We start from the raw sequence: 17,682 nt of genomic DNA, 5'->3' as shown, positions 1-17,682 counted from the left end.
AGCAGTAAATTTACCAACAACTTTATTAATCCTTGACCTTTCGAAAAATCCTTATACTCATTAAAACTCCATCATGTACTCATCCACATCTTGTAACAATAATTGCCATACCAACCACCGGGAATTAGCAATCAGTATTTTGAATCTCGCAGCATTTTCTACGACAACAGTTATATATAGATAACATCCTACTTCTAGACTTACATACTTCGAATGAGAAGTTTTTGAAAAACACCCCAAACTGCGAAACTAGTTCTCCGAACTTTGGAAAAATGCTGATGAAGCAGCAAAAACTGTAAACGACCTTAACAGACAAAAGTTTGATGATAAAGAATAGTATGGTGGTAAAGCTGAGAAAAAGAGAAGGTTTGGAACTGAAAAATGGATTGAGTAAAGTATGAAAGAGGTTGTGGATAAATCACAAAGACTAAACCTGCCTTCAAAGAATACAAATGATTCAGTATCTGCTGAAGTCATTAACGAATACATTGCTCCTAACTCTAAACCTTCACAGACAAATCTTCTTCACCATCCGTTAATATTAGAAATTCTAAGATATTATCATATCTTTCATTATAAATATCTTCGATATTTCTGAAGATATCTTCATAACTATTATCATCCAAAATTATTTATCTCTTCACGTTATCTGTGTTACATCATAAAAGAAACTATTTTAGTTTCTAAATTCTGAAACCTTCAAGTTTAAAATATGAATGTAGTGTTGGGAACTGAAGCATGAATTAGTATAATATAATGACACTTGATCAACGTGATTATATTACAGTAAGTAATGCTGAGTTTTTAATAGAATGTGATAAAGGTTCACAGATCACACCCTCATCATGAACCAGGTTACATAACTCTTTCATTAAGTTTAACCTCTAAATATATCAAGAAAATATTTTTCTTGATGATTCGTTCTTTTCCAGATATTCTGGTAATTTGACAAGTCAGATTGTGCCATTACCGTTTCTTTCTTAGAACATTAATTATGTTCATTTCGAAATTCATACCTACGAATTCTGGACCATTATTCGCTTGACTTAAAGTCGGGAAGAGAAAATGAAAAGCATGAAGCTCCAAAATATAATGAAAAATATAAAGCCCGAAAACAACACCGAAATTACGAACCGTGTATATCAATGTGTATAGCAATATAAAGACACGGGAGAATGAAAAACAATATAACCCTAAGGTAATAGTAGAATAAAATTACTTCCTCCGGTGGTAGATGAAAAAGAAGAATGACAGATATGAAAGTTAGGAGTATATCAAGAATCAGAACTGGATGAAGCATTTCACAATCTTTTGGAAGTATGAAATAAAGAAGAAAATTATAGGAGTGGTGAAAATAAATGAAACGGAAGAGGTCAATTTATAGCAAAATATTAGACATAGCAATCGAGGCAGATTACGCATATAATCAAAGGAAATCTTAATTTTCTTAAATTTCGAAGAATCAAATCTTATTTAGATTATGATGATTTTCTATTCCTTAAATTCCAGAATTCAATCGTTACTACGTCAAGAGATAAGACGCATCTCTATTCTCCATTTCACTCTATTATGATAACTTCCCTCATACACTTCGAGTAATTGGATTGTTTTATTCATATTATTCAACGGTGATAAAAATTCTATTTATCAACTCGTATTAGTCATAAAAACATTTTTATTGTTAGCCATGACAACCTCACTCAAATTTCGGGACGAAATTTCTTTAACGGGTAGGTACTGTGATGACCCGGAAAATTCTGACCAAATTTAAACTTAATCTTGTATGATTAACGTTTCTGACACGATAAACAAAGTCTATGAAGTTAAATCTCAAAATTTTGAACTGTTCAATTAACCTTCGATTGTTCTCAATGAAACGCGAACAATTATATATAGATACATATACTATAACTTGAAAACGTAACAAAGTGTTGAGGATATGATACTGTGTATTAAACTTATTGGTTTGATTATCTGATTGATATATTTAACTACAGAGTTAAAAGATTATGCCAAACGATTCAAGTAAAAGATATTTACTGAGTCTCTTAAGAATTATGATATTATTACGTGTCTCTGTTGAGAGGTCCACGTTGATTTGAGAAATCATTCATTTTTAACGGTATTCGGAATAAATGGTGAATTATTTGTTTAAATAACGTAATTTGAACACATACAATAATAAGGAATATTAACTGTTAAGAATTAATTATATGAATAACTTGCGATACGTATTTTAAAACGTGTTTATAAATATTGAGAATAGATATTAACTTGGTTATGAAACGTTTGATAAATACTATTATATTAATAAATAACAAGACAATGATTTATAGAAGTAAATGACCAAAATACTCAAAAGTTTAAGATATACTTTGGGTGGTATAATTTAGGGATAATTTAAGGCTATATTTTGACAAAGGTACGTGTCCCAGAATGTAAATTACAAGTTTTCTCAGCGTACGAAGGGACACTCGAAAAAACGGAACCGGGACATAAGTCGCGTAACAACGTACGACTTATCGGAACAAAAATTACAAGTTAACTATGCATGTGAATTTAATATAATATATAATTAATTATATAAATTAAATATATTATATATATTATTAATAATTATATCGACAAACAAAAATACAAAAAAATGTGAGCTGGATTTTGGGGCCATGCGATCGCATGGAAAATAGGCATAAAACCCATGCGATCGCATGGGGTCAGATTTCAGGAAAAGTTTATAAATTGAATTTGTTTTGCTTCGAGACACACACACACTAATCCATCTATCTCCCTCTGTAATATATATTTATATATTATTATTATTATTATTATTATTAATTAATTAATTAATATTTAAATTAATTAATTAATTAATTATTATTAATTAATATTATACATAAAATACTACGACGAGGTCATGAGCGTGTCTCTTCAAAACAAGTTTTTCGAGCGGGATAAAGCTAAGGAAACTATGGGTTATAGCTATGGAGGTTAGGGGTAATATTCGTGGGTAATATTCACAAGTCAAACCTAGTGTTTATCATTTCCGTTACGTCTACGTACTTTTCTGAAATATTGAATCACAATAATAATACGTAAGCATTTATATTTTATATTTTATAAATTAATAGTGTATACATACTAGTGCTCGAGTGTATATATTTATACATGCTTGTATGCTAAATTTCGTCGTTAAACAGTTTATAATCAATCACAAATTAAATACATATATTACTGGTAAAAGGTATATGATATACATGTTTTTGGAAAGCTGGTGAAAAATCGATAACTTTTCATTTAGATATCGAATAGCTTCGATGAACGGATTAAAAGATATGGTCAACTGAATTATAATTGACGTTAATTGGAATTGCCTTTAAATCTGCAATTAATATTTAAACAACTTGTTTGTAAGATTGATAAATTGGATTTTTGAATATTACCAACCGAGTAAATGAAACCTTAAATAAGGTACGTCTCGTTTTGTTAAACTATTGTCAAAATTGACTTTTTGAAATGACTTTGGATAACTTTTGTATGTTGATCTCGAGCATTAGGATTATGATACACTATGACCTAACCTAGCTTGATAGACAATTATTGACCAACATATGTTCTCTAGGTTGAGATCTACGATTATTTGGTAATCCGAGTTTCGGTCACATTTTGGTGAACGACTTTATATGCTGCTAAGGTGAGTTTCATTTGCTCCCTTTTTAAATGCTTTTGCAATATATATTTTTGGGCTGAGAATACATGCAATTTATTTTAAACAATGGACACAAGTACATACTAAATTCTATACTGAGTTTGAACCGAAAATCCCTTAGCTTTGGTAACTAGTAACTGCCGGTTATAAGAACTGGTGGGCGCGAGTAGTAGTATATGGATCCATAGGGCTTGACATCCCCGTCTGTTCCAGGTATAGAAACCCTAGCCTGAACTATAAAATAGATGTATGCTATTTGAGTTTAGTACACGTTGGTTTGCGTGTATTGTACATGTTGGTTACATGTATGTTAAAACAGGGGTACTTATTATATAAACGTTAAAGTTTAGTTATCAGGGTGCTCAATTTCGTAGAATATTTTGATAAACGTTTCTAGATGAAACAACTGAAATCTTGTGATCCACTTTTATATACAGATTATGCGAAACACTAAAACTATGAACTCACCAACCTTTGTGTTGACACTTGTTAGCATGTTTATTCTCAGGTTCCCTAGAAGTCTTCCGCTGTTTGCTTATATGTTAGACAAGCTATGTGCATGGAGTCTTACATGGCATATTTATCAAGGAAACGTTGCATTCACCAAATCATCACCATGTATCTTATTTTGACTGCATTGTCAACGGAATTACTATTGTAAACTATTATTTACGGTGATTGTCTATATGTAGAAATCATCAGATATCGAAAACTTTTGATTTAAATATTCATTTATGGTGTGCCTTTTCAAAAGAATGCAATGTTTACAAAACGTATCATATAGAGGTCAAATACCTCGCAATGAAATCGATGAATGACGTGTTCGTCCATATGGATTTGGAGCGATCGTCACACCATGCGATCGCATGGGATTATGCCTTCCCAGCCATGCGATCGCATGGCTATGGGGGACAGGCCAAATGCTATAAAGTTCGACATTTTTCTGATTTCTGATTCATTTCTTATTCTATCTTTCTATCTCTCGTATTATATTTATATATTATTATTATTATTATTATTATTATTATTATTATTATTATTATTATTATTATTATTATTATTATAATTATTAAGATTAATATTATTATTAATCTTATTATTATTATTAGTATTATTTTTAGTAATATTATTACATAAAATATTACGACGAGGTTATGAGCGTGTCACTTTCAAAATGGGTTTTCAAGCTGAATAGAGCTAAGCAAATTATGGGTTATTACTAAGGAGGTTATGGGTATTGTTCGAGGGTTTTGCTCGTGAGTCAAACTAGTATTTATCATCTCCGTTGCGTCTACGTACTTTCCTGCAATATTGAATCACAATATTGATACGTGAGCATTCATATCTTATCTTTTATATATTAATAGTGTATACATGTCTAGTGCTCGAGTATATATGTTTATGCATGCTTGTATACTAAATTTTGTCGTTAAACAGTTTATGATGAATCACATTAAATACATATATTACTGATAAAAGGTATATGATATGCATGTTTTTGGAAAGCTTGTGAAAAATCAATAACTTTTCATTTAGATATCGAATAGTTTCGATGAACGGATTAAAAGATATGATCAACTGAATTATGATTGACGTTAATTGAAATTACTTTTGAATCTGCAATTAAGATTTAAACAACTTGTTTACGAGATTGATAAATTGGATTTTTTGAATATTACCAACCGAGTAAATGAATCCTTATATAAGGTACATCTCGTTTTGTTGAACTTATGTCAAAATTGACTTTTTGAAATGACTTTTGATAACTTTTGTATGTCAATCTCGAGCATTAGGATTATGATACACTATGACCTGACCTAGCTTGATAGACATTTATTGACCAACATATGTTCTCTAGGTTGAGATCTACAGTTATTTGGTAATCCGAGTTTCAGTCACATTTTGGTGAACGACTTTATATGCTGCTAAGGTGAGTTTCATTTGCTCCCTTTTTAATTGCTTTCGCAATCTATATTTTTGGGCTGAGAATACATGCACTTTTTCTACACCGAATTTGAACTGAAAATCCCTTAGCTTTGGTAACTAGTAACTGTCGGTTATAAGAACTGGTGGGCGCGAGTAGTTATATATGGATCCATAGGGCTTGACATCTCCGTCTGTTCCAGGTATAGAAACCCTAGCCTGAACTATAAAACAGACGTATGCTATTTGAGGTTAGTACACGTTGGTTTGCATGTATTGTACATGTTGGTTGCATGTATGTTAAAACAGGGGTACTTATTATAACGTTAAAGTTTAGTTACCAGGGTGCTCAATTTCGTAGAATATTTTGATAAACGTTTCTGGATGAAACAACTGAAATCTTGTGATCCACCTTTATATACAGATTATACGAAACAATAAAACTATGAACTCACCAACCTTTGTGTTGACACTTGTTAGCATGTTTATTCTCAGATTTCCTAGAAGTCTTCCGCTGTTTGCTTATATGTTAGACAAGCTATGTGCATGGATTCATACATGGCATTTTTTTCAAGGAAACGTTCAATTCACCAAATCATCAACATGTATCTTATTTTGACTGCATTGTCAATGGAAGTACTATTGTAAACTATTATATTACGGTGATTGTCTATATGTAGAAATCATCAGATGTCGAAAACCTTTGATTTAAATATTCATTTATGGTGTGCCTTTTCAAAGGAATGCAATATTTACAAAACGTATCATATAGAGGTCAAATACCTCGCAATGAAATCAATGAATGACGTGTTCGTCCTTATGGATTTGGAGCGATCGTCACAGTTGGTATCAGAGCATTGGTCCTAGCGAACCAGGTCTTGCATGAGTGTGTCTAACTGATAGTTGTTAAGATGCATTAGTAAGTCTGGACTTCGACCGTGTCTGCATGTTAAAAGTTTTGCTTATCATTTCTTGTCGGAAATTACATGCTTATCATTCTTAAGTCTAGACACATTTTCCTGCATTTATCGCATAAATAATGTATAGACAAAAATTCATATCTTAGCGTATCTGTTACTGTAAACTTTTCATGACATCTTCCGAAAATTCCACTGTGATTTATGGAATTTTGGTATTATATATACATATGTAAATTATGTATTGAAGAGTACCAATCTAAATTCTATAATCTATTTCATATCAAAAATCATCTCTCTAATTATACAAGATGGATCCCGTATCTAGTTCAAATTCCTTAAACTCCGACAGCTATTCCGATATGGATATTCACCTGAACTCCGAAGACAGTGTAACCGGAATGGATCAACCAATCAGCCATCACCTATTCTGGATGAATTGGGGATGGGTTCGTAACCTTCTAAGTCATTGGAGACAAGAAGAAGGTGATCCCTTCCATCCACCGCATTTCCCTCTTGGCGAAGAACCTGAAGCACTTACCGGCGAACCTGTTCGAGACACCATTTTCTCTCTCATTTCCATAATATCTCGTCACGATAATATACTATCTCAAATTCTGAATCTTATTCATCCGCTCGTCCAAACCAACAATCATCCCGGTGTAATAGAAGATGTCAACGAGCTTCGCGCTCGGGTAGTGGCTTTGGAGAATATGGTGCAAAGGTTACAAGCACCAGCAGCATCACCGGCATCAATAGTACCACCGATAACAACACCAACAGTACCATTACCACCACCAACGACAACCACATCACAAACCTCAACTTCACAATCTGTTCCACGAGCATCAACGTCATACGCACCGTAGTTACCAAGAAATACCAGCAACAATAACCGATGAAGTATTAACTCATTTCCCCTGAAGAAATTTTATGTATATTTAATATATATGAATTTTGAAATCAAAATAAATCTTTTCGTACTAAGCTATTACGTGTGAATCTTAACTGGTAGGTACTACTCGGTTAGTTCATATTACTAATATGCAATGATTTACATCCTTCCTTAACAACTTAACCATTGTTAACTACAATCTTTATTTTAACTTAATGAATTCTATTTCATAATAAACCAAGTGTATTATTCAATTACATAATTGATTTTACATTTTCATTTTCGATGTACTCGAAACTTTCTAGAAAACATCATCTGTGCCTTGTAAGGTTCACAAAAATTCCACGAGCAACAACATCCTTCACCAAGGAATATCAATAAGAATAAATAATGAAGTATTGATTTCATTAGTGAAATATTTCGTGAAGATTATATGATCTCTAATGTTTTAGAGATTTTTCATTTCTAATTCAAGCCAAAAATCAAATGAGCTTAATATGATATTAACTCATTAAATCTGTATTACATCTGAAGAAAATATACATACATATATTTTCATTAAGATTGTAATGAAAATTCTTTTGTATAAATATTACTTGTGAAATCTTTAACGGGTAGGTAATACTCGGGAAGTATATAAGTTCACAATTAATATGTTACACTGTACATTCTTTAACTTTGATTCAAAAATTATTAACAATGCTCACAACGATATACAATCGTTTTTATACAAATTCAATTACATATTCTGATATTGACGGATTGGAATCCAAGTCATAACTCTGAACCGGTGACATCATTCTTAGATCTCTACATCTTTCAAAGCTATACTTTGACTTTAATTCTGTGCAAGATCCTTTAGCATTGTTTTTACCGAAAATAACCTTGCAATTTCTTTTCAAAGTATCCAGTATTATCAACCGTTCAATCAGTCAACAACGACCTTTCAGACTTGTAACTTTGGCATATACGTTTTTGTTACTGGGGAACCTTTCATGTTCCACCACATTAACAGTAAATGTACCAGCAAATTCATTAATCTGTGACTTAAAGTCTCTCCGAAAAACCATTATAATTGTTCATTGGAACTCTATCATGTACTCATCCACATCTTGTAACGGTAATTGCCATACCAACTACCGGGAATTAGCAATCAGTATTTCGAATTTTGTAGCAATTCTACGCCAACAGTTATATATATACATATAATGTCTATCACCTAGACTTATTTACTTCGAATGTGAAGTTTCTGAAAAACACCCAAACTGCGAAACTAGTTCTCCGAATTTTGGAAAAATGCTGATGAAGCAGCAAAAACTGTAAACGAATTTAACAGTCGAAAGTTTGATGATAAAGAGTAGTGTGTTGGAAAAGCACAGAAAAAGAGAAGGTTTGGAACTGGAAAACGGATTGAGCAAATCATGAAGGAGGCTGTGGAGAAATCACAAGGACGAAATCTACCTTCAAAGGATCCAAATGATTCAGTGTCTACTAAAATCGTTAGGAAACACCTTACTCCTCATTCTAAACCTTCACAGACAAACTTTCCGCATCATTCTTTGATTCCAGATATTTTGAAATTCTAAGATATCATCGTATCTTTCATTATAAGTATCCTCGATATTTCTGGAGATATCTTCATAAATATTCTTATCTAAAATCATTCATCTCTTCGCGCTATCTGTGTTACATCATAAAAGAAACTATTTTAGTTTCAAAAATCTGAAAAATTCGAAAAATGGATGTTTGAAGTAATGTTGGGAATTGAAGCATTAGTTAGTATAATATAATGACACTTGATCAACGTGATTATATTACAGTAAGTCATGCTGAGTTTCTAATAGAACGTGATAAAGGTTCACAGATCATACCCTCATTATGAACCATGTTACATAACTCTTTCATTCTATTTATCCTCTAAACTATCAAGAAAATATTTTCTTAATGATTCGGTCTTTTTCGAGGTATTCTGGTAATTTGACAAGTCAGATTGTGCTATTACCGTTTCTTTCTTAGAACATTAGTTATGTTCATCTGAAACTCCATACCTACGAATTCTGGACCATTATTCGCTTGACTTAAAGTCGGGAAGAGAAAACGAAAGCATGAAGCTCCGAAATATATTGGAAAATATAAAGCCCTATAACAACCCTGAAATTACAAACCGTGTATATCAATGCGTATCGCAATATAAAGACACGGGAGAATGAAAAACACTATAACCCCAAGGTAATGATAGAAGAAAATAACTTCCTCTGGTGGTAGATGAAAAAGAAGAATGACAGATATGAAAGTTAGGAGTATATCAAGAATCAGAACTGGATAAAGCATTTCACAATCTTTTGGAAGTATGAAATGAGGAAGAAGATGTAGGAATGGTGAAAATAATGAAACAGAAGTGGTTAATTTATAGCAAAATATCAGACATAGCAATCGAGGCAGATTACGCATTTAATCAAAGAAAATCCTAATTTTCTCAAATTCTGAAGAATCAAATCTTATTTAGATTATGAAGATTTTCTATTCCTTAAATTCCGGAAATCAATCGTTACTAGGTCAAGAGATAAGACGCATCTTTATTCTCCATTTCACTCTATTACGATAACTTCCCTCATACGCTTCGAGTAATTGGATTGTTTTATCCATATTATTCAACGGTGATAAAAATTCTATTTATCAACTCATATTCGTCATGAAAACATTTTTATTGTTAGCCATGACGACCTCACTCAAATTTCGGGACGAAATTTCTTTAACGGGGAGGTACTGTGATGACCCGAAAATTTCTGACCAAATTCAAACTTAATCTTTAACGTTTCCGACACGATAAGCAAAGTCTATTAAGTTGAATCTCAAAATTTTAAACTATTCAAATACCCTTCGATTGTTCTCAACGATTCGCGAACAATTATATGTAAATAGATACATATATATACTATAACTTGAAACGTAACAAAGTGTTATGAAAATGATACTGTGCATTAACCTTATTGGTTTGATTATCTGATTGATATTCAGATAAGTTAACTAAAACGTTTAAGATGAACCAGTAAAACACTAATTTGCTACAGTATTTTCGAATTGCTATAGTACCCGAAAAGCTACAGTGTTTTTGAAAATCACTATTTGCTACAGTTCGTACATTCATTTGACTTCGACCATTTTCGACGATTCACGAACAATTAATTGTAAATAAATATGTGTGTATATATAAATATATAATAATAATTTAAAATATAATTTGAAACATTATATGTTGTTGTTATTAAAATTAATTATGTAAATAAAATAAAAATATGATATTATGATAATTATTATTTAAAACACATCTATATAAATAAAGTGTATTAAATATATATTTTGTGATTTCGAATCTATTTAGTAAACGACAGTAATACCCAATTGTCATTCGATCGATATTAAGTAAGTTAAATTCAAACTTATGTAATTTTAAAATAAACGGTGATACGAAAATGAGTTCTATAAATTTTAGGCTTATAAAAAAAATGTATTTAGGAACTATTTGTTAAGTTTTAACACTTTTTATATTTTACCCAGAAATGAGAGGGACAGTTGATGTAATTGTTATTTATGTAGTGACCCGAACTTTTCCATGTTTATATATATTAATTGAGATTGATATTTACATGATTAAATGTTTCCAACATGTTAAGCAATCAAACTTGTTAAGACTTAATTAATTGAAATATGTTTCATATAGACAATTGACCACCCAAGTTGACCGGCGATTCACGAACGTTAAAACTTGTAAAAATGACATGACGATATATATATGGATATACATATGGTTAACATGAGATTATGATAAGTAAGTATCTCCATAAGTATATTAACAATGAGTTATATACATATAAACAAGACTACTAACTTAAGGATTTCGAAACGAGACATATATGTAACTATTATCGTTGTAACGACATTTAAATGTATATATATCATATTAAGATATATTAATATATCATAATATCATGATAATATAATAATTTAACATCTCATTAGATATAATAAATAATGGGTTAACAACATTAATTGAGATCGTTAACTTAAAGGTTTCAAAACAACACTTACATGTAACGACTAACGATGACTTAACGACTTAGTTAAAATGTATATACATGTAGTGTATTTAGATGTATTAAAATACTTTTGGAAGACTTCAAGACATATATCAAAGCACTCATACTTAACGAAAATGGTTACAGTTACTTTCCCATTCTTTTCTTTCATCAAGAATTCTAGTCGTATTCTTACCCGTATTATACACAGCTTCAAAACGTACTTACTATAGGTATATACCAATAGGAACTAGCATGGGATTCCAATCTTGATTATGTCATGTATGACTAATCAATTTTAACTTCTACCATGAGCTAGTCAACTAACTAGAACTCCTTTTAACCCCACTCACCACTCACCAATTACCACTCATCATTTACTCCATTTCACTTCCAATTCTCTTTCTAATTCTCTCTCAACACACACACACACACACACACTATTATGAACGTATTTTTCCAGTAGTTAATCATCATCTTCATCAAAAATCACTTCAAGAATCAAGCTATAATCATCATAGGAAGAACACTTCAAGAACACTTCAAAAATCCCTTCAAGTTTACTAATTTACTTCCAAGCTTTCTAATCCATTCCAAGTAATCATCTAAGATCAAGAAACCTTTGTTATATATAGTAGGTTATCTTTCTTATTCAAGGTAATATTCATATTCAAACTTTGATTCAATTTCTATAACTATAAACTATCTTAATTCAAGTAAAAATCTTACTTGAACTTGTTTTTGTGTCATGATCCTACTTCAAGAACTTTCAAGCCATCCAAGATCCTTTGAAGCTAAATCATTTCTTGTCACTTCCAGTAGGTTTACCTACTAAACTTGAGGTAGTAATGATGTTCATAACATCATTCGATTCATATATATAAAACTATCTTATTCGAAGGTTTAAACTCGTAATCACTAGAACACAGTTTAGTTAATTCTAAACTTGTTCGCAAACAAAAGTTAATCCTTCTAACTTGACTTTTAAAATTAACTAAACGCATGTTCTATATCTATATGATATGCTAACTTAATGATTTAAAACCTGAAAACACGAAAAACACCATAAAACCGGATTTACGCCGTCGTAGTAACACCGCGGGCTGTTTTTGGGTTAGTTAATTAAAAACTATGATAAACTTTGATTTAAAAGTTGTTATTCTGAGAAAATGATTTTTATTATTGATGTTATGTTTGGTGTATATAAAATAGTTATTAATTTTAGCAGAAAACACTATTAAATACGATACAATTTTACACAAGATATTTATTTATTTATAGAATGGATATACTTAAACCTTGCTACAACACTTATAGGCAGTGTACCTAATCGTAAAGTAGTGTAGTTTTTAGTAAGTCCGGTTCGTTCCACAGGGAAATCTTTAAACAAAGCTCAACGCTATATTAGTTTACTTTTATAAAAATACAAATATATATTTAAGTAATATTATTATTATAAAGGGGGGTTTTTACCGTTTAATGACCGGTTTGTCGATTTTAAAACTTTAGTCGCAGTTAAAACCTAATGTAAAACATAAAATAAATACAAGACTTAAATTAAAGCGTAAAGTAAATAACGATAATGAAATTGCGAATAATAAAAATGCGATAAAATAAAATTGCGATAATTAAAAAGTACGATAATTAAAAGTGTGATTAAATAACAATAAATAAAAGTGCGATAATTAGAAGTGCAATTAAATATAAAATAAAGGAAATTAAATATGAAATAAAAGAATTATGCTTATTTAAACTTCCGTAATCATGATGTTTGACGTGTTGATTTTAGTTTTATGCCCATGGGTTAATTGTCCTTTGTCCTGGATTATTTAATATGTCCGTCTGGTTTTTGACCATAACAGTCCATCAGTCATAAATATAAAGTGCGAGTGTCCTCATCAAATTATTATTATACCCGAAGTTAAATATTCCAACTAATTGGGGATTCGAATTGTAACAAGGTTTAATACTTTGTTTAATGAATACACCAGGTTATCGACTGCGTGTAAACCAAGGTTTTACTACTTTGTTAACAATTACACCAATTACCCTTGAATGTAATTTCACCATGTTTTAATTATTCTAGTGGCTATTAATCGATTCCCGTGTCCGGTTAAATGAACGATTATTCGTACATATAAATACCCCGCCCATCGTGTCCGATCGAGTGTATATGGTAATTTATAGGGACGCCCAATTGTAAATCTTTATATTAACATTAACAAACTTTCATTTAATTAAACAAATATAAAGCCCATTAATAGCCCATAGTCTAATTTCCACAAGTGTCGTTCTTTTGTCCAAACCCCAATTATGGTACAAAGCCCAATTACCCAATTTTAGTAATTAGCCCAACATCATGATTACTTCGTTTTAAACAAGCATAATAATAACTTAGCTACGAGACATTAATGTAAAAAGGTTGAACATAACTTACAATGATTAAAAATAGCGTAGCGTTACACGGACAGAATTTCGACTTACACCCTTACAACATTCGCTAACATACCCTTATTATTAGAATTATAATTAAAATTAAAATATAAATTATAAATATAAATATAAATTTTACGTATGAAGAGGAAGAAAAAGATGATGAAATTTTGATCAGAATTCGGTTGGCTTTATAGCCAGAGTTGATTTTTGGGGCTCCGCGACTCGCGGCAAAATGCTCTTCGAACTCCGCGAGTCGCGGAGATAGTATTTACAGCTCAGTCCTTGGAGTTTTCTCTGCCGACGGTTTTTAATATATATATATAATATATATATAATTAATATAATTAATTATATATTATATTATATTTATATACATAGTTAACTTGTAATTTTTAGTCCGTTGCGTCGAGCGTTAAGAGTTGACTCTGGTCCCGGTTCCGGATTTTCGAACGTCCTCACGTACAATTTAATATCTTGTACTTTGCGTTTTGAATCTTGTACTTTTGTAATTTCGAGATGTTTCTTATCAATAATTGGAACCTTTTTGATTGTCTTTTGTACTTTTGAGCTTTTTGGTCGTTTGCGTCTTCAATTCGTCGAATCTGTCTTTTGTCTTCACCTTTTATTATTTAAACGAATATCACTTGTAAATAGAACAATTGCAACTAAAAGCTTGTCTTTCTTGAGGAATAATGCTATGAAATATATGTTCGTTTTTAGCATTATCAAATATTCCCACACTTGAGCGTTGCTTGTCCTCAAGCAATATTGTCTTGAAATACTAGAATCACTTCTTTATTCTTCACACTTTGTACATTAGTGATTTCTATACGGCGGTATAAACAATGGTAGTAACGATATGGTTTACAGTCCCACATGACTATAAAAATTTAGATCCATTTAGGAAATTGGATCTTTATGAAAACATTTGATCTTTTGAAAATTAAATCTAGTTTTTACCCTAGATAAGTTTTCCGGAATAACCCTTTACCGGTGTTTGCAAAATATTTTTGTGGGTTTGGTGGGTTTCAGATTTGAAAATTTTAGCTCAAAACTTGCGGTTTTGTGTCACCCACTTGCTAACCTTGTATTTGGAAAGCAACACGTCCAGTTTACTTGTTCCGTATATTACCTTTCGGCAAACTACCGTCCGGTTGTAAAGGAAAGCGTTGAACAAGCAACTGTTAAGGCAATGTCCCGTGACATGCTTTTGATTATGGTCTATAACGTGTCGGACGCAATTACTATCCTTGGTAGGAGCAATAGTAAAGCTCACCTTTATAATTTTTCGGTCTGGCACAAGGTCCTGTCTTTGACCATGCTATGCAACCACCGTTCTTACGGTTGACACCCGATTTAGTTCAGGTGACCTAATGAATTCCAGGTGAATTCCTAGGATTTTACGTTCAATGGTAATGAACGCATTGAAAATAGGGTTTTCAGAAAACAAATCGGTTTGTAATTTTGATCAAAATATTTTCTCGTTTTAAGCTCGAGTTTAGATATCATTGAATTCCATGAGTTTGAATTCTCAATCTTTAAGGTCAATCTCTAGGATTGAATAATATCAGTCTTAAAAGCTGATTTTTAATCTTTAAGGAGATTATCCTTTCTGGGGATCTGATTCATTAGTCTTATCCAGCTAATTTGCATGGTGCCCCCCCATTGTACGAAATAAATCCTTCTCATGGTTAGGATAAATCTGACCACTTGGCGACCCTGTTTAATGCTGAGGTCCGTGGATTTCCTGCTGATTTTAGAGATGACTTTTCTAGATTTTTCGTCAACCTACAGCTGGTCTGGACGCCAACTTCATGACCTAAATCAAGAAGCGCGTTTCTTTTTCGGAAGACTTTACTTCCTTTTAATGATGGAATTGATTCATCGTGTAGATCCATCTCTTCTTTTCTTTCATCGGGTAAAACAGTTTAGTTTAGTCCAAAGCAAAAGTATTTTCAGTTATTTGTTACAGATATATGTGACATATGTTTAAAATAACTTGGTAAATTTTCCCACACTTGGCTTTTATTTTCCTTTTTATCGTCCTCTATTCCATTTTAAATGAATTTTGACATTTTAGTTTGTTTCTTAATTTATGTTCTTTCTGAGATAACAATAATTTCGGTGTTAAAACCTAGTTTTATCGTTCATAAATATGTATAAACATGATTTGAATTCATTTAATTGAAAATTTTGAAAAATTCTACTAGAATTGGGTAGTCAGTATATAAGACTAGGGCTGTTCTTTATTATCAGAGAGCACTATATTCTAATACAACTACTGCTTTACTAGTATTTTTAATGGTAACCAAGTGTTTAAGAAAAAAATTTTAAAATTCGAAAGAATTTAACCCCTTCCCACACTTAAGATCTTGCAATGCCCTCATTTGCAAGAAATCAGTAACAATTTAAATTATTGAGGGTGATTTGTGTGAAAATGATTAAATTTTTACCAAAGTTTCCAAATATATTGGCGTTTGTTTGCTGAATGATAAATGGTGCACATCATTTGTTCATTCCGTCTTGTTGTTATTTCACATATATTTTGCATCTTGTCGTCAAAATTAGTTGCTTTTGCTGAACTTAATGCCAGTCTTTGAAAATGTGTTGTTTTACCCTGTTGTGTACATAAGATAAACTGCAAACATATATACATATTTTTGAAGTTTGGTTTATTACCCCACATTCAAAAATTATTAAAATCTAAGAATAAAAGTTAGATAATTATAAAAATGATTACAATATTAACAAAAATATTAAATGTATCAATAATTACAAATTACAAAATAAAAAAAATAATAAGTAAACTAAGGATGATATTGGTACCAATAGGGGTTCCAGGCATAACCATAAGTGCTATAGACTGCTTCGGCAGGGTCATACGTAGGATATGGTGGCTGCATCTCTATAGACCAAGGAGGGAAGACGGGTTTCGGTGTAGGAATATAGTTTCTACCTATATGTTGGCAATGCGCTATGATCTGGTTCTGATGAACTTGCCAATCTTCAAATGCTCTCTGTCTAGCATTTTCGTATTCCTGAGAAGCTATAAACCTATGCATTTCTTGCATCTCATTCCCCCCTCCTACATTACCTTGCTCCTGGTTTCTCTCCACCTGTGGATGTCTACCATGGTATCGTACTGCGGCGTTATTTCGCCTCTTCAAAACTTTCGCACCATGGTATACATTTAAACCTATAGTATCGCGGGGTTCCGGCTCTTCTACTAATAATCCCCCCCGACTTATATCCACACCGAGATATTCACCAATCAAAGTAATAAAAATACCACCTCCTATTATGCTATGTGGTCGCATCCCCCGAACCATAGCTGATAAATAATAACCCACACAATATGGTATACTTACAGTGCTATGTGGGTCTCGAATACACATATGGTAAAACAAATCTTGTTCATTTACTTTTTCTTTGTTCTTACCCCTTTGTGTAATCGAATTAGCTAAAAACCTATGTATCACTCTTAATTCGGCTCTATCTATATCCAAATAAGAGTAGTTTCCCCCTTTGAAACGGTGATGGCTTGTCATTTGACTCCACACACCGTGTGTATCAAAATTCTCATCTATCTTTCTACCGTTTAGTATCAATCCTCTACAATCGGCAGACGCTAACTCCTCAGGCGTATATATACGTAAAGCCTGAGCCATGTCCAGTAAAGACATGTGGCGCATCGAACCGCCTAACAAAAATCTAATAAAAGAACGATCG

The sequence above is a fragment of the Rutidosis leptorrhynchoides genome, chromosome 1 (assembly GCF_046630445.1).
Source record: "Rutidosis leptorrhynchoides isolate AG116_Rl617_1_P2 chromosome 1, CSIRO_AGI_Rlap_v1, whole genome shotgun sequence".
NCBI lineage: Eukaryota > Viridiplantae > Streptophyta > Magnoliopsida > Asterales > Asteraceae > Rutidosis > Rutidosis leptorrhynchoides.
The sequence above is the reverse complement of the archived record's forward strand: the minus strand, read 5'-3'. Positions refer to the sequence as shown.